The sequence below is a fragment of the Anopheles cruzii genome, chromosome 2 (genome assembly GCF_943734635.1).
Source record: "Anopheles cruzii chromosome 2, idAnoCruzAS_RS32_06, whole genome shotgun sequence".
Taxonomy (NCBI): domain Eukaryota; kingdom Metazoa; phylum Arthropoda; class Insecta; order Diptera; family Culicidae; genus Anopheles; species Anopheles cruzii.
Genome location: NC_069144.1, coordinates 9,092,998 through 9,116,836, shown reverse-complemented (window position 1 = coordinate 9,116,836; position 23,839 = coordinate 9,092,998).

The window sequence follows — 23,839 nt, the reverse complement described above, 5'->3', positions numbered from 1 at the left end:
AGATAATTAATTCAAATTTCGTTCGCGTTCGAGTTCGCCGGCGCAGCATGAAAAGGGAGCATACATTTTAGTGCGGCTGTTGTTGGTGTTGCTCGCGGTGGCCGCTTCGGTGCCGGATCGCCCGTGGCCGGGTGATGATGTTGATAATCAAAGGCTTGTTTTCGTTGAAAATGACCGCAAAAATGCCTTTTTGCATTCCGGACTCTGGCGGGCGCTATCTGCGGTGTGCAGTGCATAAGATAGTGCGCCGTTCGCCGGGTGCAGATAACGAAATGAAGGATTTTGGTCAGCACACACACACACACACACAGACACACGTCGCGTAATCCGCTTAATCCTTTTCCCGTTCTAAGCTAACCGCCGGCAAAGAAAGAAAGGGAGAGAAAAATAATCATCGCTAAATGAACTCGGCCGAACTCTCGGGGTACTACCCCCCCACCCCCGCTGGGGCGATGGGGAGCGATGGGTTGCAATTTTTGTAGCAGGGCTTAAAATAATTCCCTACAACCCGTCCCGGGGCCACGGGCACGGAACCAGTGCGAAATCCTTGCACCGAACACCGGTTGCAGCTTGGAACAGAGTGTGGTGCGGCAGAATGAAGGCAGAAAAGCGGAGGCCGATTCGGGGTCTGACTTGTCGCAAGCGGATTATGAGAGTGGAGAGAGAGAGGGAGGTGAGCCATGTTCAGCCTGCAGTTTGTGGAATTAATTACTTTCAACGGTAGAGTAGAGTAGCTACAGCACTGATTTGGTTGAACACACTCTTTCTTGTTACGTTTGGTGATTATTTGTTAATTTGAAGTATTTTTTGATTGAGTTTACCACTTTTTTATTCTAGTTCGTTTGACTACTCATTTGTATTAAACTATTGAACTATTTAATGGTTAAGTTTTACAGATCTTTATTTTTATTCTTTTGACTTCTCATTTGTTCTCCTTTCTTTTTTGTATCAAATCTAGTTTTGTTTTGTGTTGAGTGACTTTCAACACTTTTCGTTATTTGTTCCACTTTCCGGCCAGTTCTTAGAAGTTTTCAAAAAGGCACCGAAAAAGGGCTGTCCGTTGTACGCTGAGGTGTGCGAACCACCGGCCGACCCAACGGCGGATTATTCCACGCGGACAGCCTCAACATTTGTAATCATTTAAGTAAATTCTTTGTTTTGCGCCCTTCGCTGTGGTCGTGTCAAAGGTCGGCAACATCGCAAAGGGTTGGGCCGATACCCGATACCTGACGCCACGGCGAGGACGTCTTTGCCGCGTCAAAACTTTGTCTCGAAAGTCACTCTCAGTCGGGGTAATTGTTTTGCGGAGCAGACCACCATCGGAGGAGCATCTAGCGAAAGGATCTAGACCGGTGTCGGTGTCTGTGTGTGGCCGGATTAGGAGCAGGATTTGTGTGTTTCCAGGATTTAAGGGTTGTTTCGATTTGTGTTAGACACGTTCGCCTTCGTCGTCGTCGTTGTCGTTGCTGTTTATTTAAGATTTTTGCTTCCATCGTCAGAAGATTCTCGGGGATCTTACGTCGAGGCGTAGACAGCCAGGCTTACGCCGTGAGCAAGAGTAGCAGTTAATCAGTTTATCGAGATAGAAAAGGGACGGGCCGGGGTTCGGATTTGTTGAGGGTTACCTACACACCTTAATGCGCCGTAAGCGGTGACGTTTCGCTGTGACAGCCCCTGTCGATACTTAACAAATACTGCACCGCTTGCTGCGCATGCAGAACGGATGCGATTTACGCCGGGCCGACCTCGGCTAACAGATCGGTCTATGAAAACCCGGGATGGATTATCAAAATTTTCCAGCAGTCGATCAGTTGGGTCGGTTGATTCGATCGATCGTAGCCAGAGAGCGGTATGAGTGGTGGCCTTAATGCGGTCATCGAACGTTCGGCCGGCAACGTTCTTTAGCCTAATACCTTCCTTCCTAGAAGAAACAAAAAATATTAGAAGACGGATAAGAAAACCCGTCGTTGTCGTCGTCGTCGTCGTCGTCTAAAGCTGGTACGCCGGGCGGAAATTCGATCTCTCTCGGCGACCGCGGCGACCAATATTTATGCGCTCCGCGGAGCCGCGGTGGTTACGTGGGAACGGGTTTCATCGGTCGACGTTTCGGTGTCCCCCCAAACCGGCGTCCGGCGTCGTGACGGACGATGTATTGACAGATGACAGCGGGAAATTAATAGAGACATGATTTTCGACGAGCGATAATTCGCCGAGATTTAGGATTTTTAGCTCCGTTCCGTCCCGCGTCTCGAGTTGGGGAGAAAAAAACCGGGTTAAGCCACGGGGACTTGATTCTCGGTTCCAATCCCGCGGGACAACCTGATGAAGCGAACCAGAGAGACGGGATCCAAAACCCTGCCGGCGCTCGAGCGAATAAGTTTAGGTTAGGGCCGCCTTTTTTCCGCTCCATCAGTTTGGAAGGGTTTAGTTTTTCCCGCCGTGTTCTGCGGCCCCTTTCTGTGTTGTTTCATTTGCGCCCGGTTTTGTCAACGCCGTGGCGGCCAAAGCCCAAACTTTACTGTTGTTATGATTGGGCCGACGGCGCGCTCTCGGATTAGGTCACTAAGCCCTGCGTGTATGGGCTGGGCTGGGCACCTTGTGTCGAAGTGGATTTCGATGGAGAATTATTATTCGATTTCGTCCCCGGGCCCGGCTGGGCTTTTTTTCTCCTGATCCTGATCAGTGGTCAGGAATGTGGCCGTTTTTTGTTGTTGCCCCTGTGGGCTTTTAACCCCGGAAACATAAACCCATTTTCCGTGCGTGACACACCCGCGGCACATCATCGAATCGGGAGGTTTCACGAAGCGGAGATGCGGAGTAAATCAGAACCCCGGTTTGGTCGGTTCCCATGACCTTTCGCCTTCGCCTGCCGTCGAAAGTGTTGGAACCTCCACCGAAGAAGTCAATTATTGAGGGCTTATCGGTATCGTGGTTCGATCGTAATTTTCGCACTTTTTGCCACGTCCCTTCGGTGGACCTTGACCCGTCGTGAGTCGTGACCGGCCACAGTTTCTTTGCCCGCCTCTTAAAATCACTTTGAGCGGGTCCGGGCCCGATTCCAGCCTTTTTATGGATCCTAGCAGCAAAGAGGGCGGCAAGTGTTTTTTACCCTTCCCAGCAGTTTGGATGGAGGACAGAAAAACGGAGCCACGCAACTCGCCACTTCCGGTGTGACCATTTGTGGCACCGAAGTGAAGATTCTTAACGCACGCAGCCCGCCTATAAAGCAACTTAATTAAGAACGGGGTAAAAGATGGCCGCCGGCTCACTATGGCAACGGCGCGGGGCGATAAATTAACCGCCTGATAAACGTCGAATCGTGTGTGTGTGATTTCGAAACTGTCATGGCGGCCGCCTGACTTGACACTTGATGTTAACTGTCGAACTTCGCTTGACGGCCATATGGCTCAATGTGGGTCCGGTTCGTGCCCTTGCTCCGGAAGCTCCTACGCAGCCCATAAACAAGCTCATTAGGCTTCACTGCGCTTAATGAAGTTGAGCATTTTCGGGTCGGGCGTCGGGTGCACCCCGACGAAAAGAGGGCCTTCACGGTACACGTAACGCCCGTAACGGCGGGTTGAGTTCGTCCTACCTGGCTGATCGTCGGGCCGATTAAGATCGTTTGTGGTCCCCATAAAGTACCGAAGCCCGCGGGGCCGCGATGTTTAACGAGCTGTGCAGCGCTCCAGTTCCAGGCCTCCGATAACCTCCGACGAGCGGCGTTAGATCCAACTTTCAATTTCTTCAAATGGCTTCTGGGGAATGCCGCCTGGGGTGGGGTCTTTAACGGGTACGGCACATAATGCACACACCACAGTTAGCGGCCGCGGTGTTGCGTGAATCAAAGAGTGAACCATAATTATGGAGCCACCACCACCCATTTCCGGTTCCGCGCGCGATCGATAAATGTTGGCCAATCTTGGTATCTGCGCCCGCTGCGCTGGGGATGATGTTATGCAAACTTCATCAGCGGGCGGGCGGCGTGACCGCTCGTGACGGAGGCCGCTCGAGCTGAGAACCGTTGATTAGAGAGAAGCCCCGGGGCGGGCTGCGAAGGCACATAAAAAACGGAAAAACACTTAGCATTAATTGATTTTTATGGGAGTTTTATCTTTCTATTATAATTAACATCGCATACGCGGTGACCCCACCGAACGGCACTCACCCACCGCCGTGAAGCCATCCCCCGCCCGGGGCGAGAGGTCAACGCGGCGCGCCGTTATGCAAACCCGTCCGGCCCGGCCTAAAACATCGCTTCGGAACGCCGAAATTGAGAAATGTGGTTTACTCGTCGCCCGTCGCTAACGCGGACGCGGCCCCGGACTGCATTTCGATTTACGATCTTCCCCCCCAGGGGGACCACCTCGGGGACCAACTTGACTTTACGATTTGCTGCTCGCGAGAGACACTTTCCACCAAGTTTTCCATCATAATTTTACGCGCACGGGCGTGCGTTTCCGAAAACTCGCAATCCCGCGCGATCGCGACAACTTAATGGCCCCCGGATCCCGATCGTCGTAACTGCACTTCCCGAGCGCATTATTTTGGGGCTTTTCGGGGGGAGGGGGCCGAATTTATTGGACCCGCGGCGTTCGTTTATGCTGCACGTCTAGGGCCCAGTTTTATTCCGCCTTAATGGGGCCCGCGCTGCCGGAACATGTGATGCGCCTCCCCGAGAGATTGATTTGTGACGGACCGTTCCGGGAATGTGGGCTGGGAAATAAAAGTGAAATACTTTCGCCCTCCCTCCGAGTATCGATTGACCGGGCCGAGGAGCCGAGAGGGCAGAGCATCTTAACACTTTACCAGCGCGCGCTCGCGACGGCCTTGGTTGGAGTGTGGAGAAGAATTTTGAAAGGTTCCATAAATCATGATCCAGCTCGGGCCCGGGCCCGGGTGTGTTGGGAAAAATTAGTTTATGTTCAGTTCTGTTCGCAGAGATTTAGGGCCCCGACTCGCGGCGGGGAAATTTGTTGTTGTGGTGTGGCGTTCTTGACTCGCCCCGGCGCCGATGCTTTGGTGAGACATTTGTTTACTTTTACGAACCAACCAGAGAGAGAGAGCAAGCGAGAGAGAGAGAGAGTTACGATCACCTGGGTGAGTTATTTTATGCTTATCGTTTCCCGGGAATCCCGGGAACCGAGGTCCAGGTGTTCCGGCAATGTGTGCGAGCGCCAGCCAAGTTTACAGCGCGGTGTTTGGGTGTCTTGGCCACGAAATATGGCACACATTTCCCGGTTAATGGTTGGCGATATTGCGCCACTCGCAACCGATTAATCGTGTTGTTTTGAACGGGTAGTACGGGTTGTCTTTTGTGGCGTGCGGCCATTCCAAAACATCCCTGAAAGGGGTCAGATTCTGTGGGCACCACGTGGCCGAAGCAGCTCAAACTAGACCAAACCCTTCCGAGCTCACCAAACACAGAGCACCGATTTCCGCTCGATGTTTAGTGTTGTCCTGGACGTTGACGAGATCTTATGCTCTTAACGTGCTCAAAATGATTCCACTTCCCATCACCAGGAACCCATGTTCCGATCTTCCAAGGATCTCCCCAACGCCTCCAAACGTAGGCTTGGCTTCTTAAGGCACATTCTGGCCAAAAATGTTCCTCAGTTCAGCGTCCTTTCGATCTGTTTCGGAGCCTCGGAGGGTTCTCTCCGCACCTTGTCCACTGAGCTTTGCTGGGCGTGATGTGGGCCTTTTTTGTTTCCATAATTTAATGTTCCCGTTCCGAACATCTCAATTCTCTCTCAAGATCGGGTGCGCCCCCGCCCCCAAACTGCGTTATGCTGCGCAAAACAATTGGGTTCGTGTTCTTCGTCCCGGTACCGCCCCCGGTGCCCGGAGTGGCCACGTAGCATCGGTTTTATGCTTTCCAACCGTTAACCGCCCTCAAATGCCCCACACACACGCCATGGCGACGTCAATGGGGGTTGTTTTTTTTCCTGAGGTGACAACGTGCGTGGTGCGTTACCTTGCCCAGATGCCCGCCCTCCCTTCTTAAGCCTGCGCGGGCGCGCCTCGTCACGTGCTCCAGGCCCGCGTTGACATTAGATTAGTCACAGAGAGAGACGACAGCCCAGCCCGCGGGCGAGTTTGGGCGGTTTTTGGTTAATTTATGTTTGCGCCGTTTTATGCGCTGCGCTTTCATGTGCCGCGCGTGCGCCGTGGCCGCCATCTGGGAGGAAGTCGTAAAACAAAAATTTGCAATTTCCTCCCACACTTGGGGGGGGGGGGGACAATAAAAAGGGCGCAAAAGCAGTCGAAGCCAACCCAATGTGGGCCAACACCGGCGACGTCGGCGACGACGCCGGCGTGTGTGTGAAGCTGCATACGCATCGTGGCTCCGCCGTGGACCTCACGCCGTGGCATAAATGATGAAGCAATTGTTTGTGCAAAGATCACGCCGAGGGCGAAGTGTGTTTGTCGGGCCCCCGCCCGCCTGCCCCCTCCGTCCAGAGCGGGGCCCATCCGTTTTATGGTTCAATTTCGGAACTACAAACAGGCCGGGTCGCCGCATTATCGGGCCGCGCGTTCGGAAAGTGTCGCACCGGAACGTGACTGGTGCGACCGCTGCCCCATTAGCGTCTTGCGTTCCCTCTCGTGCCACTCCGCGGCCCCCAAGGACCCACGGACCGCGGTGAGGTCAGGTATTTCTTAGGAAGAAGTTTGCTCTGCTCGGCCCACACATTAACGTGGTACCTTGCGGGCCGCGTAAGTGTTCGGAATGGTTTTACGATCGCGGACCGCCTATCGCTCTCTCGCTCTTTCGCGGTCCGTGCGTGCCAACGGCGTGCGTGCGTGAATCATTCGCAGTTCGTGCTTTTTGATTAGACATTAAAAAGTCTTTCGCTGCGGCCTTTGTCGCCGTTAATTCACTTCGTTTTGGCCGCTATTGTTTTTGTGGTCCTTTGGGTTTCGGGGATCGGTATTTTCCGGGGCTCCGGTACCGGTTCTTGTACCGGTCCCGTGCGTGGGTTTCACGCATTTCGAGGTTTGGCCTTTCGTCGTAGCCTTTTTTTTATGTTTTCCCGATAACCTGGCTGGTGGGCCGGTGTTTTTATGTTTCACCATCCCAAACGCCCCCCCACCCGGTTTGGGGCGGTCCCGGCAACGGAAGACCGTGAACTTCTTTCTGCGCTGTTGTTCGTTTCGTTGCCCAATTCGAGGCTCCAAGGGATTTTTATGGCATTGCGTGCCATATTGCGTTAGTGCGGACGCCCCCTCCCCAATGTAGGGCTCCGGTGGGGCTGGGTGTGGTGTTGAAAATTCATGATTTAGCGGTCCTTTATGCGGCTTGGCAGCCGCTTTCGGGGGGGAGGGAAATTTATCGTGCCCCATTGTTGGGCGTTCGCAAAGGCGATCGGCTTCAAGGCCACCGAAGGGCGGCCGCGGGCCGCGCTCAACATCATCGACCGCGGGAAGATGCGCTCCTGCGCGGGAGGCGAAATTGATATCCGTGGGGCGTCTGGCAGCAGGCAACAGGAAAAAAAGGGCATAACAAAAGCACACGCTCATTGTTTTGACATTCGGCAGAACTCGAGCACCGTACGTTCGGCCGCTAGTTCTTCTGATTTTCTGTTCCTTTTTTGTCCGATATTTATTTTGCGTCTAATTCGCGAAACATTCGCTCAGGGTTCAGCGGCCCACGGGAAATGTTGCCAACAATAGAAAACCCCGGTGGGTGGCGGGTGAATTTTTGCTCTGCTAACAACGGAGGTGTTAAATGGAACGTTTTTTGAAATGCGATGCGATGGATCGAACCGACTATTTATTTGAGATATAAATGCTTACTCAAGCAAAAAATGCTCATCGGTGAGAAATAACTAAAATAATGCGACGTAAATGCAGTAAAAATGTAAACGTAAACTATTAAATTCTAGATATAATACCCGTAGAATGTATGACTTTCAATAGATGCTGCGGCAAGATCTGGATCTGTTAACTCGCTTGACTTATTACATATGAAGTTGAAGGTTCGAGCTTTTATTATTATTTTGAGAAATAACAATCCGCCGAAAGTTTGTAAGCGTACTCTACTTACCATAAAATGTTAAGGAATAACTTCATTAAAGCCACCATATTCAATGACAAATATAAAGGGGAAGACGTACTTTGAATTCCCAGATTACCTAAATAACATACCCAGTTCTACGTGGCAAAAATTTTACCAGATCCTTCAACACGAAATTCAAATTTAAAAATTCCAGTAAACAGTAAAAGATTCTTTCAAGAACCAACCCTAACCCACCCAGAATGAAAAAAAAACCTTTTAATAAGCAAAGCACCGCCCGCACCAGGTATATCTCAAATTTTAATAAAATTAACTGAATCGGTTTATACGGTCTGCTGTGGCAATGTGTGGCGATAACTGTGGCATTTTAGTTAGGTAGCTTTGGTGAGTTGGCGCGGGACTCGAACTTTCCAACTACCTGTTCTTGTCCCTGCCTTACGCTTTACTTTAAACTTACCCTGAAGGCTCGTAATGTGCACACAGGTAATGTGCGTAATGTGCGTTGTATTTTGAAACAATAATAATTACCTTGTTCAAGGGTCTGTTGGCCATAGATCATTGTTTTTGGACAACGATAATTACTTTCGTATTTTCGTCAGCTCAAGATAGGTTTACAGGTCAGGATTAATAGTGTAGGGTCACAATAAAAAGCACTTCGCGTTACCCTTTCCTGTCATTTAGAAGCTGCAATTGGAAAAGGACGCTCTGAGGTGATAATTTCTGAATTTATTTTTTACTCACAGTGAAACTACACACAGTAATACGCTTAGAGTAAAAACTAAAAGTTGAACAGTATTTGAATCAAATTAAATACCACGTACCACTAAATGCCAAAATTAAGGCCACGTAAACGGTCAGCTGTGGTAAAGGTGTCTGCGATAATCATGCAGCATGTGACGATTAACGATCTACCAAACGAAGTGAGTGATTTTAGTTTGCACCTTGTTCAGGTAAAGTTGATTAAAAAATGTTTGTGTTTTTATAGCTGTTGGAGATGATATTTGACCACCTCAACGTGGACGACCTGAGGGACGCGTCCCTGGTTTGCAAACGATGGTTGGATTTGGCCTTTTCGGGGCGGCGAATGGATCGTGTTACGCTAGCGCCAAAATTTCCGTGGGACAACGATTTTGGTCAAAGTAAGCGAAAATATCGCCACGTTGAGCTTGGCGAAACTGAAAAGTGTTCTGCGCATATGAAAAAATCATTCCAAACGTGTAATGTTTGCTCATTGCGTATAGAAGAGAGTGATACTTTTTCACACTCTTCGTTTCGGTCGATTTTGCTGGAAGTACCCAATCTGAAGCATTTGTCGATTTACTCTGAACCCGATAAAATGAGGAAAAGGATTAAACCGCTCCCAACCATGAGAAAGTTGGAATGCTTGGAGATCTACGATAGCCATTGGAACAGTGGACTCCCCTGGCATACGATCGCCCCTTATTTGCAAGGTCTGAAAATGTGTTGTTTATATGAGCACCAGTTGGAACAGTGGAGACTTTTCAGTGGCCAGTTAAAGCAAGTATATGTTACTTGCAGTAAAGAAAATGTATTGAACCACTTTTGCGAAATGACATTTCCATGTCTAGAGGAGTTGTCATTGAATTCAAGATTTGATTCTGCTGGGAAAGAACACGATTTGTTTCAACGCCATGAGTTTTTTCGAAAAAACACCTCTTTGCGGCGTCTTCGCCTCCACCACTTTTACCTATCTAAAACATTAGTTCAGAATATCACGAAGCACAGTAAAATGTTGACTTCTTTAGAAATCATAGGTATCAGCCGTTCATACGAAGGTAACGTTGGATCGTTGGAATCTCTGGCTCAACTTACTGAGCTAAAGGTAAGCAAGTAATGTCTGACCCTCTCTGCCAACGTAATCGTATTCAATTTGGTGTTTTCATGCAGCATTTAACAGTGGAAAACCTGAACCCACTTATCTTTCTCGGATGTGGATCGCTTACCTCGCTTCAATCTTTGTGTATTTTATCGTTTGGTAGCGAATTCTTGAAGGATCTTTTCAAGATTGCACCACAATTGAGATGTTTGGAACTAGGGTCCTCTAGGTTGAGTGAAATGGACATTCAGTTCATCTGCGACAATTTTTCGAAACTAACTCGTTTGCAGCTGACACATAGGGAAGAGGTAAGAAGACTAATCGATTGCCATGCCAGTACCATTTAATCTCGGTTTGATTTTCTTTGCCAGCTATCGCACGACTGTCTCTCCGGAATCCAACGGTTACTGCACCTTTGGTATTTGGAATTAGAGTTGCTTAATTCGAACAGGTTCTTTCTCAGCACCATTCCGCCAAACAAAGTTGGCTGCCTAACACTGCACCTTCGTTATCAAGTAAGTGAATGATGCATGGTCATTATGAATTAGTTATCAAATTGTGATCTTATCGCATTTTTTCCCCTGGCTTTTATAGTACGATTTATTTTACATGTTTCGACTTCCGAAAATGTTCCCTCAACTCGGCCGATTGAACTTGATCATCCGGAACATATCTCTTCGTGAATCTACTATCGACAAGTTACGCAAACTACTTCCGACGTGCTCAATCACAACATATGGTGGTGCTCAACCCGATACAGGGGTGATCAAGTGTTATCGGGAGTGGCCCACAAGTGAAATGATTCCGTGTTGGGAGAAAGATTGGGTATGGAAAAAGCCGCGCATTTAGATGGACGACACTTTTTTATTAGAAAAGTAAATGCGTTTTCTTTCTTATGCTTGGGACTTTTCAGGTCCATAAGAACACGGTTACGAGTTGTACGATTTTTACAAAGGAATAAATGGTTTTGGTTGTTATGTATGGTTATATGTACTCAAATGGAAGGAACAATTGTAAGCTTTATTCACTGATGTGGCAAAATTAAAGTTCGATACAGAATTTACGAACATGTTTATTATAATAAGAGTTGTACATAGTGAGATGGCCACTATTAGCTGTGTCGAAACGAAATATTGAGCACGTATTAAATTATCAAACAATGTTCAATAAAGGTTCTTATCATCTGACTTCAGTTCTTTCTGAATTCGCATTATGATAACGGAAAATATCATAAACATTTCCCTTTCGCAACTGTTAAATATCAATTTGCCGCCAATTCAAGCAGTCCACAGTCCATCCTCGATCCTCGAAACGGGCAGTAGCTTCACGAGGGCAAGTTGCTTTTAGGCACTAAAGCCACCGACAGCGCCAGCTTCAAATTCGAAATTCCTGTTTGGGTGGAAAAATTTAATAAAAGCATCATCGGCCACATACCGACCGAGCGGCAGAGGCAAAATACTATACGTGCCGGCGGCCATGAGCACGTACCAAGCACGCACACGCGGTTTTGAGCCGAGCGTGTCATAAAATATGAAAGCCCAGCCCGGAACCGGAAGCGCGGCGCGGCGTGGAAAAAGTGACAGCATTCTGTCGCTTTTTTGGCGTTCTTATCGCTTCGAATGTCAAAATTCGACCATCGACCTTCGGGCTTTCGGGGTGCGCGTGTGTGTGATCTATGGCAGCTGTCCAGATGCGAACGGCGGTTGGGTTCGATTGCGTCGTTGGAGGGAAAAAGCGCCCCGTGTCTTAACGCCTTTCTGATTTCCTGTCATGTTTCTTCACGCCTCACCCTTTTTGGGGGCCACGCCAGCGCTTGAGGGAAGGTTGTCTTCGAAGATATCGTGAATAATTTAGCGTACGCCCGTACCCTTTTTCCGTGGAGAATTCGCACAACCGGGGGCGGCGTGAGAATTACGGCCGGTTCCCAGGACACCGTAAAATGGCAACTAATTTAAACAAATACGATGGAAGAGTTACGGAATCAGATCACATCCTGAAGCGCCTTGTTCCGAAAACCGGGAAACGAATTGGAATTGTGTCCATTTCCGTTGGCCGTGAATTTAATTGGAGTTCGGTGTCCTTTTTCTCTTCGAAGCGCCCTGGGCGTACCCGGCAGCCGTGGCCGTGAACCACGACGACCTGGCAAACGAATCCAATTGGTGTTCCGGAAATCCACATCCACGGTTCGCATGATTGGGCTCGGCAAATAGTCGACTCCTGGAAGCGTCTCCTGGAGCCGGGCCGGGAGTCTCCGACTCAATTTGCTCTGATGGCGGCACCCATCACCCGTGGTCAGCTCCGTGTTTGAGTTCGTCCTTTTCGGAAGGCCCTCGGCGAGCCAGAAGGAATCAGGTCAATGTGCCACCTGGATTTCGGAGTTCCAAGGGGCGCGAGAGCGAGCGAGTATTGGATGGCTTGTTCTTCTTCATCTCGAGACTTCCCGGAACGACGTGACTTGCGTGAATCCTTTCGCCTGGACTTTCGCCTTTTGCGTCGGATGGGTTCAAAGGTTTTGGCTTCCATTTGGCCCCGGCTCGGCCTCCCCGGAAAAGGATCAGGTTGCGATGACTGGCATGACCACCGGGTGCCGGCTGCTGGACAACATACCTGGGGCCCGGCGAAAGGTCAGGTCGGCCCTGCCACCACCGCCCTCTGACCATCGTTAGGCTGACGGTGCCGCTTTTGGCCGTGCCGTGGGTGCGTGATTGAAACCCAACGATCCCCGACGAGCCGCCGGGGATGGGGATCGATTTCGCTGACCTCGGCACACTCGACGAACGGCAGCCCCCGGAGGCCGACGGTGGCGACTCTCGGTTCGGCAACCGAAATAATGATTATGATGACTTCCTCTCCGGGTGAAACCGGGTGAAAGTATCGATCGATGGGCGATGATATCGGTTATTCTGGGGACCCCCGGACACTATTTATCACTCGCGCCGCGCACCTTTTAGCACCCCTTTGGCTTTGCGTTAATATTTACTCTCTTGCGCTCTCGAGTGGGGCCCGACCATAAAACGCTCAATAATTATTTGACCCCGAAGTGGAGCAGGGCCCACGGGAAAGTAGCGTCGTCGTCGTTGTCGTCGTCGAGGTCCAACCGTTTTTGGCAGATAGCCTATCGCGGTGCGTTTAATACCGACAGAAGCCACTTTGGGGCTTCGATTTAGATGCGGGACGTCCGTAAAAGTTATCACTCGTCCATAAAGCGGGGCTTGCGTCCTTCGGGGACTGGACTGCGATGGGCCGCGATCACGAACGGGCATGCTTACCACCCATAATGAGCAGTGAGCCAAGGCCTAGTGCCGTTTGGTTAATTAATAAGACTCTGATTGCATTTTCATTCGGCCGCGTTCGCATCCTTTCGCGTGCATATCTTCGCCCTCATTATCGCCCTGCTAGTCTGGGCCGACCTGAGAGACCTGAAAATCTAATCCGAATCACATCTAGAAGTTTCTTGCAATAATTAGCCCAGGCGCTGCACGATGCGGCACAGCGTCAGTTGGATTCATTCCCAGGGGCCGTTTGATGAAGGCCATAAAAATGGGAAACATTATTTAATCCGTCAGACGTCCGCACGTCAGGCGCAGGTCACCACCCTAACGGGCCCCCAAAAAGGATGCGGCACATGGCGGCGACGGCGGCCACGGACCGAAATCGAAACGCGCGCGAAAAATTGTGTGAATTTCGATGCTTATTCATTTATGTTTATGATGTGTTCATTCCCGCACCCGGGCATCGTGTGTTGCGCTTCCAATTCTTTCCCACCTTTTTCGTATCCTCTTTTTTTTGTGGGTCCCGAAAGTGACGTCCGGGTACGCCGCAATCGCACGCCGAATCGCACTTACACACGCTCCGAGGCGATGGTTTTTAACTTAATCCCCCGACGTTTAATTTGGTTTCCGTTCGTTGAGGTCCACCCCAGAGTGGACCATCTCGGAAAACGGGTTGGCCAGGCCCTGCGGTCGGGCATTAAATCGGGAGTCTTGTCAGGGAGAGAGAGAGAGCCTTGGTGTGACTTAAATTTACGCGACCCCGCGAGCGCGCGATATTTAAGACAGGATTCTCGAATGGCTCTGGGCGACCTGGGGACTGCGTCGGACCGGCCATGACGGCGAACGGCGAAATGCGCAAAAAACGCATTAAAATCTCCGCAACATCCGATCCCGCGGTGTCCAAGGCTTGTCTCTGTCAGGTTGATTTTTCATCTTCATCTTGATCATCGGGCGGCCCCAAGCCATTTCTGCTAAATGTTGCTTCACACGACGATGGTTACACCCCACATCTGTTTTGGGTTATACTACGTGAGAAGATAATCACCGATGCACCGATGATATCCGGCGTGTGTATTAAGTTACAGTGGCCTCCGATTTTATGCCTCATAATGCTTCAGTCATAATTGTCCAGTCAAGCGCGGAATGTTTTATTTCACATGCCTCGCTTAGTATCTTACTTGGTGTTGTTTTCAACATTTTTGTACTGAAATCTTCGAACCCACAGACCCTACAGACAGACCTGAAATACCTACAACAAATAATAAGTTGTGAGCCAAGATCCCGTATCCAGCTGCCTCATAAATTGTGGCAAAAATTAGAAATGGCCGCACCAAAAATTGTCGTAAAAGTTCCTACGGGAAAGGTTTGACCATTTTTGCACAATTTATTCCGCCCGACAGCCAACGATATCGGCGGTTCCGGGACGTCGAACCTCGTAAAAACCGCTGGCGATGGAGGGTGTCCAATAATTGATGATGATCAGCAGCAGCAGCGTCCGGGACAAGGGCCGGGCAATGCTGGGCAGTACAAATTAAGACGCAGCGCGTTCCGCCCCGTAACTAATTTATCATTGCCAGGACCGCTTTGGTGGTGTGTCCTTTTCGATGCACGCTGCGTAATGTCCACCACGGGATGGTCATTCATTTACGGAACATGATCTCCGCCCCGTCGCCAGGCTGCAGCTGCCCGGACCTCGCCGGACCTTCGGCTACCTTCGGACCGGCGGACCGTTGCAATCACATTCGGCCCGGGCGAGAGCCACGACGCCCGAAAACGTACAATTTGGGCCCGCGGAAAGGCCCGAATTCAGGACGACACTTTCGTAACGAATCAATAAAATAAATACCGATCGACGACGACGCAGGACCTGGAGCTGGGCGAGTGCTGTGTCGTCCTTTACGGGAGGTTCTCCGCAAAGCCGACTAGCGACCGCAAGATAGATTAACTGTGGTTTGATTGTGCGTCCGTTTGCTTCCTTTTTTCGGGCGCGGTAGGCCGGCCGGTGGTCGATGGCATTTATCATCTCACCGAACCGACCCATAGGTCCACGCGACCAACCGACCAACACCTGCCCACGTGGGCATCATAATTCATGTCGATAAGCTTGTAACGGTTTTTTGAGAGCCCTTCCGAATAGACTTTATTCGAGACTCTACAACTATCACTTGAGATTTAGGGGCAGGAGCTGTCACGTTACTGTCCGGTGGTGCGACAACTTGCGGCATCTAACACTATTTGCGCGGCCTGAGCCGGATAGTCGGTCGTATCGCGGGACATGCAAGCCCACAGGCGGTACCGTAGCGAGTCCACTTCCTTGCAGAGCAGCTGCAGCAACGTGGCGTACTCCTTCGTGGCCGTGCACGGGAGCGGTTGGGAATAGTTCGATTGCTGTCAAAGTAGAAGAACACCTGAGCCAATTCCCTTTGCAAATGCTAGCCACGAGCGTACGTACCTCCTGCAAACAACCGGTGGCCGAGGAAGCGTCCGATAGCGACAGCCTGTAGCAGACGGTCAGGTTCTGGTCGATGTCTTCAAAGGGTGAGCTCAACTGGTAGATGATCTCCAGAAGCGCGTCGGCCAGCGTCTTCTCACGGGACAGTTCGTCGTCCAGGCACGACTCGACCTTCTGCTCACCGGCGGACAGATAGTTCTCGATCAGCGCGTAGTACTCGTCGAAGCATTGGTCAGCGAACGGTCCCCGTTGGACCAGCGTCGTCGCGACGCTCATGATGGCCGGCTCAATCGGTGGGTAGAAATTGCTGACAAACTCGTCTATAAAGCCGGCCGCCGTACTGAACAGCATTTTGTAGGCGTTGAGCAGGTTGTCGGCGATGCCGGCCGTTACCCGACCGTACGTGGTCTGCACAGCGCCGTACTGCTGCCCCAGGGAGGTGGTCAGCTGCGAGAAGTTGGCAGCAAACTGACGCAGTGTGCTGTTGACCAGTGGTAGCTCCGTTCCGACGAGCGTGGTCAGGTTCGTGAGTTGGGCCACCACCTGGCCGTAGTCCGTGAACAGTCCGTTATCCAAGAGTTCCTTCAGGAAGGTGGCCTCTGCAGAGGCGTTACTGCTTCCGACGAACCCGTTCGCCGTGACAATGGTGCGTTCGGTTTCGAACGCAATACCGCTAGCGTCTGTGAGGTTGGACCGTAGGGCCTGCGTTTTGGTCTGAACGTCCACCACCAGCACTGTGCCGACGTTCTGGGCGATGATGGCAGCACTGTACGCGCCGCCGTTAGCGTCAGCAGCCGTTCGAGCCGCGATCACTCCCGTCCGGAGTGTGGTGAGTGAGTCTCTCAGATCACTCAACGAGCCATCGAGCGTGGTCAAGAAATCGTTCAATTCGTTCCGCACGTAGACGCTAACCTCGGTCTGGACCGTAGTCAGCAGTGTCTGGGCCGGCGTAGCCAGAAACGCTCGCGTGGTGTCGATGTTGGAGGTGACGTTGTCGAATAGTGGCTCCACCGGACCCTCATCGTCCGTGGCAAGCGCACGTAGCGTGGAAGCGATCGGTTCGAGTTGAAGCACAACCTGGGCGAGGATCGCCTGGACGGCGGTGGCCGCCTCGTTGAAGTCCACCACCGGACCGTCGGTGGGTATGTACCCGTAGGCGCTAGCGATATCCTCCAGCGTTCGTTCGACCTGCGCACCGTTGATGTCCACGATGGAGGCTCCGGCGATGGTCGCCGGCAGACCAAAGTCTCCGCTGGCTGTGTGGAGCTGGAAAGGGACCGGAGGCACTGTAGCTAAGGATGGCCAATGGTCACTACGAGTACCTGTAGTAGCAGCAGCGCTCCCAGCAGGATTTGGCTGGATTTGATTAAACCCTTCATTTGGCCCAAGGCAACCGGTTCGGCGTATCGAGGCCAACTGAACACTCTGCCTGTGTTGTCAGCAAAATTTTCTGCCCATTATTTGGCAGCTGTCAATACAAATGGCTCTCGATTGGAGTCGATTCATGTACTAGATTTCGCGCTCTGGAATCTCCTCAATCGGAGTGCGGTTGTTTGGCCAAGTGTTCCATCCCGGTGCTGGTGAAGACATAAAGGCAGAGTTGTCGAGGCAGCAAACGCAAATGATCGCTTCGAACGTGTCGGGAATCAGTGCATCGGCTCGAGAACTTCGAAGTAGCGTAGAGTATCATCATCGTAACGTAGTTTTCCTACAACATTATGGCGCAAGACTCGCAGCACCGTACACACCGAACGACTGCGATCCCCGACCAAGGCTCCGGGAAGAGTGCGCGCTGGAGAGTAATTTTGTTTGCTTCATAAACAAATTTATTAAAGTTCGTCTTGGTGCAGCTCACGTCCTGCGGCTGGGCCCGGGAGCTGCGGCTGGTTCGGTACGTCAATCACGGGGAAAGTATAGTTGGTTAGTATAGTTGGGCCCGGCTCGGCGGCAGTCTTGGTAGAAAATTCTGTCATTTTTTCAGTCCCTGTCGCGCTCGCTTCGAGAACGAGGCGAAATATAATATCATTATGCTGATTCGGAATCTTATCAGTTACCAGCGACGTGCACAGTGAGTTGAAGTTGCAGATGAAGTTGTTTTGCAGATTGCTGTCAGCCCTGCCAGTTCGCGATGTGATGTGATTTCGCAGTAAAAGCAATCTTTTGAGTTACAAACATGTTTTTCCCAGCTTTGATGGTACCCACCGACGGAGAGCATCGTATCGCCAGGGGGGTGCTCTGCACCGTAAACAGTAATTTTATTGAACGTTAGCTTCCGGCCGTTCAAATCTGATGGTCATAAAACTAAATTATGCACCGCGGAATAGACTGTTTGTTGACGCGGCTACGTTCTGTTCCGATGAAGTGAGAATAAAGAGGGACCATTTGATAAGTGTCCAGGCCATCGACATTCCTTGACCCAAAAATTGCAATCGGTCCTTGAATAAAATATCTGACACAGCCAGTCACTGTTAGACTTCAAGCCCGAAACACTTGCGCAAACAATTAACCTCAGGCCAGCTCCACAGAGCCGTCCCAACAGATGTTGGTATCCAGGAAAAAAAGTCTGGTGTCTTGAAATTGATTCGTTTGCCCAAAACCGGGCCCAAAGATCGGGAGTCGAGATCGAAGCGATCGGGAAGCGATCAACGAACGTCGGGTGACTTAATCCCCGGGACGAGTCGGGTCTCAGCAGAAGCGAACTTCTTCGGACCCGGACCGATGATTGATTGAATTTTCTAATCTAAGACAATGTATCAGACACATCAGAAGAATCTCTCTTTCACGTCACGTCACGAGGCGCGTGAAGCTCGAAAAGCATGCCTCGACAGGAAACAGAGCATACCGAGAGAGCGACTGTCAAGCGAGTGAAGGGCCCGAAGTGTGTGCGATGCTCTGATTGCTGTCAGATCGAGCGAACAACCGACGGGCTCCTCCCCAGCGTCATCACCAGCGGCACCAGCGGTGGTGCTGCTGCCTATTTATGTGATTTATCCAAAACGATATGATGCCCTGCCACCCGGTTTCCCGGTGCCTCAACTGGAGCGTCATGCAAGTGACATCAAAAAGCATATCGCGGATCCACGGTTCGCTGCTATTCACGGTGGGTTACGGGTGCGGTGGGCGAAAAGCGGACTGGCGGGTGGCAAAAGGCACCCAGCAACCACCTTTACCGTTGTTTAGCGTTACATCCGTCAATCACTGCGCCCGGCACCCAGCCCGTTTTCCGCTTTTTTCGCATCCTCCCCAAGGGCCTCCCCATTGGATGATCCTTCCAGAGTGGCCCGAAGAGATGTACTGCCTCCCTCTCTCGCACACACATAGAAGAGAGAGAGAGATCCCCTGATGGAGTTTCATTTTTTCTCCCCTTTTTTCTGCACATTTTTCTGCACTCTGGCGTGGTTTTTCCCGGCCCGGAGGGTCGCCCGGATGACTGATACGAGCAATTCGCCACGACACGTGTGCGCCCCGCTCGGGTGGTGGCGGTGGGCCGGAGGGGCGGGTGAAAGCAGCATCAAAAGGGGGCTGGAGCAGAAATAAAAATGAAAATCACAACTCAGGGAACGCAAATGAACGAGAACGCACACAAGTCGGCAAGGCACCGCCCGCCAGACCTCCCGCGGGGCGATGCCGGGGGCTAAAGTGCGCGCAGGGAATATAAATATGAAAATATTAGGCCCTCCCTCTGGGAGCATATGCTGGAGCAGTACATAAACAAACAATAAAAATAAAACATTGCATGTTGCGTACGCATTTAGTGCGCCCGCTTCTGACCTTTCGTATCCTGGTTCACCGTATCCTGATCCGCCGGCAAGGACTTGGCTGTGGCTTTAAAGCGACCACCACGCACGACACGACACCACACGACGGCGGGCGCCATTTGCACCATCGACGTGGAGCATGTTTTATTGTACTTTAAAAAGCTTTTTACTTTTACTCAAATTTCTCCAACGACGCGAGGGTCGCGTGTGCGTTGCGTCAGGACGAATTCGTTGTGCGCCCTCCGCGCCGCGCATTATCACGCCATAAACGTAATCGATTCGGTTCGGAGTGACATGGACGGGCCCATATGCGTACATGGTGTTGCAATTTATGCTGCTGCAAAGTTTTTGGTGCCAAAAACCGTTTTGATGTTCTATGGTTTTATGGATCGATTCGCGCAAAGACCACGACAGGAACTTGACGACGGAACGACCCCCGCGGGGGGTGAGAAAGAGGCGGGTGAAGGGAACACGCTTTAGGGACATCATCAAAGAAACATTTGGATGTGGATTCTGGAAGATGTGGGATAGAATAAAAATTTGAAAATAAAATGGTGCCAATAAAACGGTGAACCACAAAACGATGGAATAAGAACCGAAAACAGAAACTAAATTAGTCTTTTTCTGTGGAAGAAGCTGAAGCAACTCGAAAACTATTGAAACATGTTTAAATACGACAAACTAAATCGAGAGCCAATGTAAGGGCGAAAGCGAAATAGCGAAAAGCATCCGAGAGCGAAAATAAAAATGTCAGTGAATATGCTTAATGTTTGAATGAACAACCTTAACAAATTGGCCAAAAGGCTTTTACTTTAAAAACCTTAAGGAAGTACAATAAATGGAGCCAATTCATTAAATGAAAGAAAATAGAACATTTCAAACAAACGGAAAGGGACTAATCCGCGGACTTTCCACGGTCCGCCCGGTCCCGGTTTGCTCGATTTTTTATCAGCAACTCCATTAGCGGCCACCGCGGAGAGTCACTTCCAACGGCGCTTCCAATTAATATGCTCGCTACCGTCCGTCAGCGGGGGGCCATAGGAAATGGACCTGGTCTGGGCTCGTTTCGCGCATTTGTCCTTGTCCTGCCGAAGTTGCCTCCGCGCTGAAGTTCAGTTCGTCATCGTCACCACCGTCCGCATCATTACCGCGGGTCGCGTAGAAATGATTTTCCTAGCCCCTCCTTTTGGTCTCGGCACGATCCGTTTCCGTCGAGCGAAGTGTGAAGCACATTACACCATCAATGAAGCATGTAATTACGACAATTGCATTGTAATAATTTTTAATTCGAACAATTTAATGATTTGCACCCCATTCCGTGCCGGCGACTCCGGGGACACCGGGGCTGTGTGCCATTTCTCGGGAAATCTCTTCTCCCGGAGCCGGAGCCGGAGAGGTTGTGCAATTTTTCATGTCGTCCAATAAGATCTCTGGCCACACGGCTCGAGTCTCGACCCTTCGGAGACACACAGCCACACACGGTTGGCACTGGGGGCAGTTCGTTTTGTGAAATTGCCTCCTGTTTGCGCTGCTGTTGCTGGTGGCCGGCCTTCTCCGGTGACCGGGGACCTTAGAAATATACTTATGCTACGCCGAGTACACGCCGACTTCCTGGTTTTGCGCGAGCTGATTGGATGTCGTCCCGGCTTCTCACACTTTCCACGATGGGCCGGCGCTGCCTTCCGGCGACCGGTGCTCGAAACTGCGGAATGCACCGCTTCGCCCGGTGCAGCGGATGGTCCGCGAGCGATTGCGGATTTGCTGACAGACCACCACGGACTCTCCACTCCGCCGCACGAGTGGTTGTAATTGCGGTTGTTAGAGACGTCACTCACTTCTATTATTTGCAATTTTTATGTGTTCATGAATACAAATAGTATTGCGCGCGAGCGGAACAGAGACAAACGAGTGCGGAGTTCCGGGCGAGAAGGTGTTGAAGGTTGAACGGGGCGGCTGAGAAAGCGGCTACCGGTGCTCGCGGTCCGGGTCGGGTCGAGAGGCCTTCACTGTGCGGCGGCGGAAAGCTGCGAAGAACTTAATTGCCTCTCCGGCGGGTGTTCGTGATGCTACTTTCGTTGTAATTGTTCTTAAATTTCTCGCCCGGCCGTGGCGTTGTGGCAGGTAATATGAGGTAACATCCTCGTGGAAAACATTTGCCAAAGTGTCCCAAAGCAGTTGACGTAGCTCTCAATGCTTAAAAAAATGATGTAAAGACAAAATAATGTGTTTTACTTTCTACTTCTTTTATCTCTTTTGTTTTATATTTATCTAATTATTTGCTTTATTTTCATATTTGTATTTTTACATTTGTTTGTATATTTTTGTATGAATCTTCCCTTGTACACTATTTGTCTTATTCACTGTTTTATTGTTCTGCTTCATTGTTGTTTGCCAGTTTCCAACTCTGGTCTTTAGCTCTGCTACTTTCCGAGCTTACAATGGATCGGTTTAGTTTCATAAGTCGTGCGTTTTCTTGTCCGTCACGCCACAAAAGACCTCACCGAGGCAACCGGGCAGCATAAAAGGAGTTTTCGCCGTTTTCTAAACCCGGCCTGTATCCGCCATGCTCTCCGTCTACGGTCCCGGGGTTCTGTCACCGTCAACGCCGGGGGTTGACGACTGTTTGTCGACTGCCTCCGCCGTGGAGTTGAAAATTGCCGTGGCCAAAAGGTGAAATGATGTTTACTGTGTAAGCAGAGGCCTAGAGGCTTGGCAGCCTGCCTGACCCTTGTCGCCGTGGTGCACTATCCGTGGCCGTGGCGGGTGAAAGCTCACTGCGCTCGCTGACTGCACCACCATCAAAATGCATCGATGTGCCGTGCCGTCTTCACGGGGAGCCGTCCGGACCGGGGAGTCGATTGAAGAGACTGACACTTACTCCCGGCAATGTCCGTGGGGCCTGGCCACCAGGCCAGGCTAGACAATATCGGGCCGCCGGCCAGCCCAAACTTCCTGGGCGATCGTCGTCGGGCGTTGCTGCTGCTGCTGCGGATAAAAGCGGACAAACAACCGGTCGACGCTGTCGAGCGCACTCGAGCTGACACACCGAGAGCATAGGCATCCTGTATTTGCATAGAAAACAAAAGAATATGCAATTTATTTGCCGTCCACTGCCCGTCGCTGGCATCTATTTCTGCCTTTTTTCTGCTGCTGCTGCTGCTGCTGCCCGGTGAGAAGGTGTTGAAGGTGTTGCTATTTGTGTGCCCGCTGCACATCGAGAGCAACGTCCCGAGGCCCCGACCACCCAGCTCCCCTTGTAACGCCCTCTGACGCCTGACGTTTGATGCATTGCCATGTGAATCCCACCCAACTGCAGCTCGGCCTAGCCTAGCCAGAAGCCGCCTGACATGGCCATAAGTTAGTTCATAAGCAATCTATATATATAAAAGAGTACCGCGTTATTGGTCCTCTCTTTATAACTCAAGAACGGCTGAACCGATTTGGCTGAAAATTGGTGTGGAGGTAGCTTAGATCCAAGGGGGTAAAATAGGATACTTTTTATAATCCGATCGCGTCACAATGAAGCCACAATACGCACAATGTGTTTTTCTCCCCCCCCCTCCTCTTTCCCCATCCAAATAAGGTCGACGCGATCTCTCCGGCTGAGGCGGCATCGACAAACGATAGACAGAGAGCGAAACAGCAAGCAATTGTCTCTCTCTTGCGTATGTTTACACTCTCTCTCGCAAACGCCGAATAGTTTGGCAAATTGTCAGCCAGTGAGAGAGCCTCCAGTTATATTCTCGCGATCCGCCACTGTGAGCAATTGTTTAGCGACAAAGGCGGATCTCCTTTCTCATATCTCCTTTCATCCTTCGCGTCGTAAAAAAATTAACGTGCGTGGAAATAATATTGAATACTTCATTTTAAACACTTGCTTTTTCGGGAAATAATTTTAATCGTAGGGAAGCATTCCCCAGTAAGTATTTACTTAAAAATAGTGAAATTGTACCGTACCGTGTTTTGTTTGGGAAAAAATGTGAAGATTCGTGTCAATTCCAGCAATCCTGATCTTCAGGTGAATAAGGAGATACCAGCTAACAATTAGGAATGCCAGCGCCAAATCGTGAACTGAATGACGTATATAATCGAGATGTTTGGCGCATGTTGCGAGATGTTTTGGACGGGCAATGATTTTACTGTCCTGAAATTTCCGCCAAACACTGCCAGTAATTCCAAGATCAGCTGACGAAATGAAGTGCTTCTCTTCTTATTGGACAACGACCGTTGAACGGTTTTAGCCTGCACCAACCAGAGACAATGTTAATCTCTGATACTCTTTCTAAACGTTCGTTTTTACGGGCCGGGTTGTTAGTCCCGCGCCAACCCCCCTGGAACGCCGGAATCGGGAATCGAACCCATGGTCAGCTGCGATACAGGGACGAGCGTTACCGACTGCTCCTATCACCGGGGGCCCATTGCCTCTGGGGCGAAACAGAGTTCGCCGGGCCTGCTAGTTCATTATAAATCTCCTCTCATTATCGCCCGCAAGCCCCCCGACGTGTG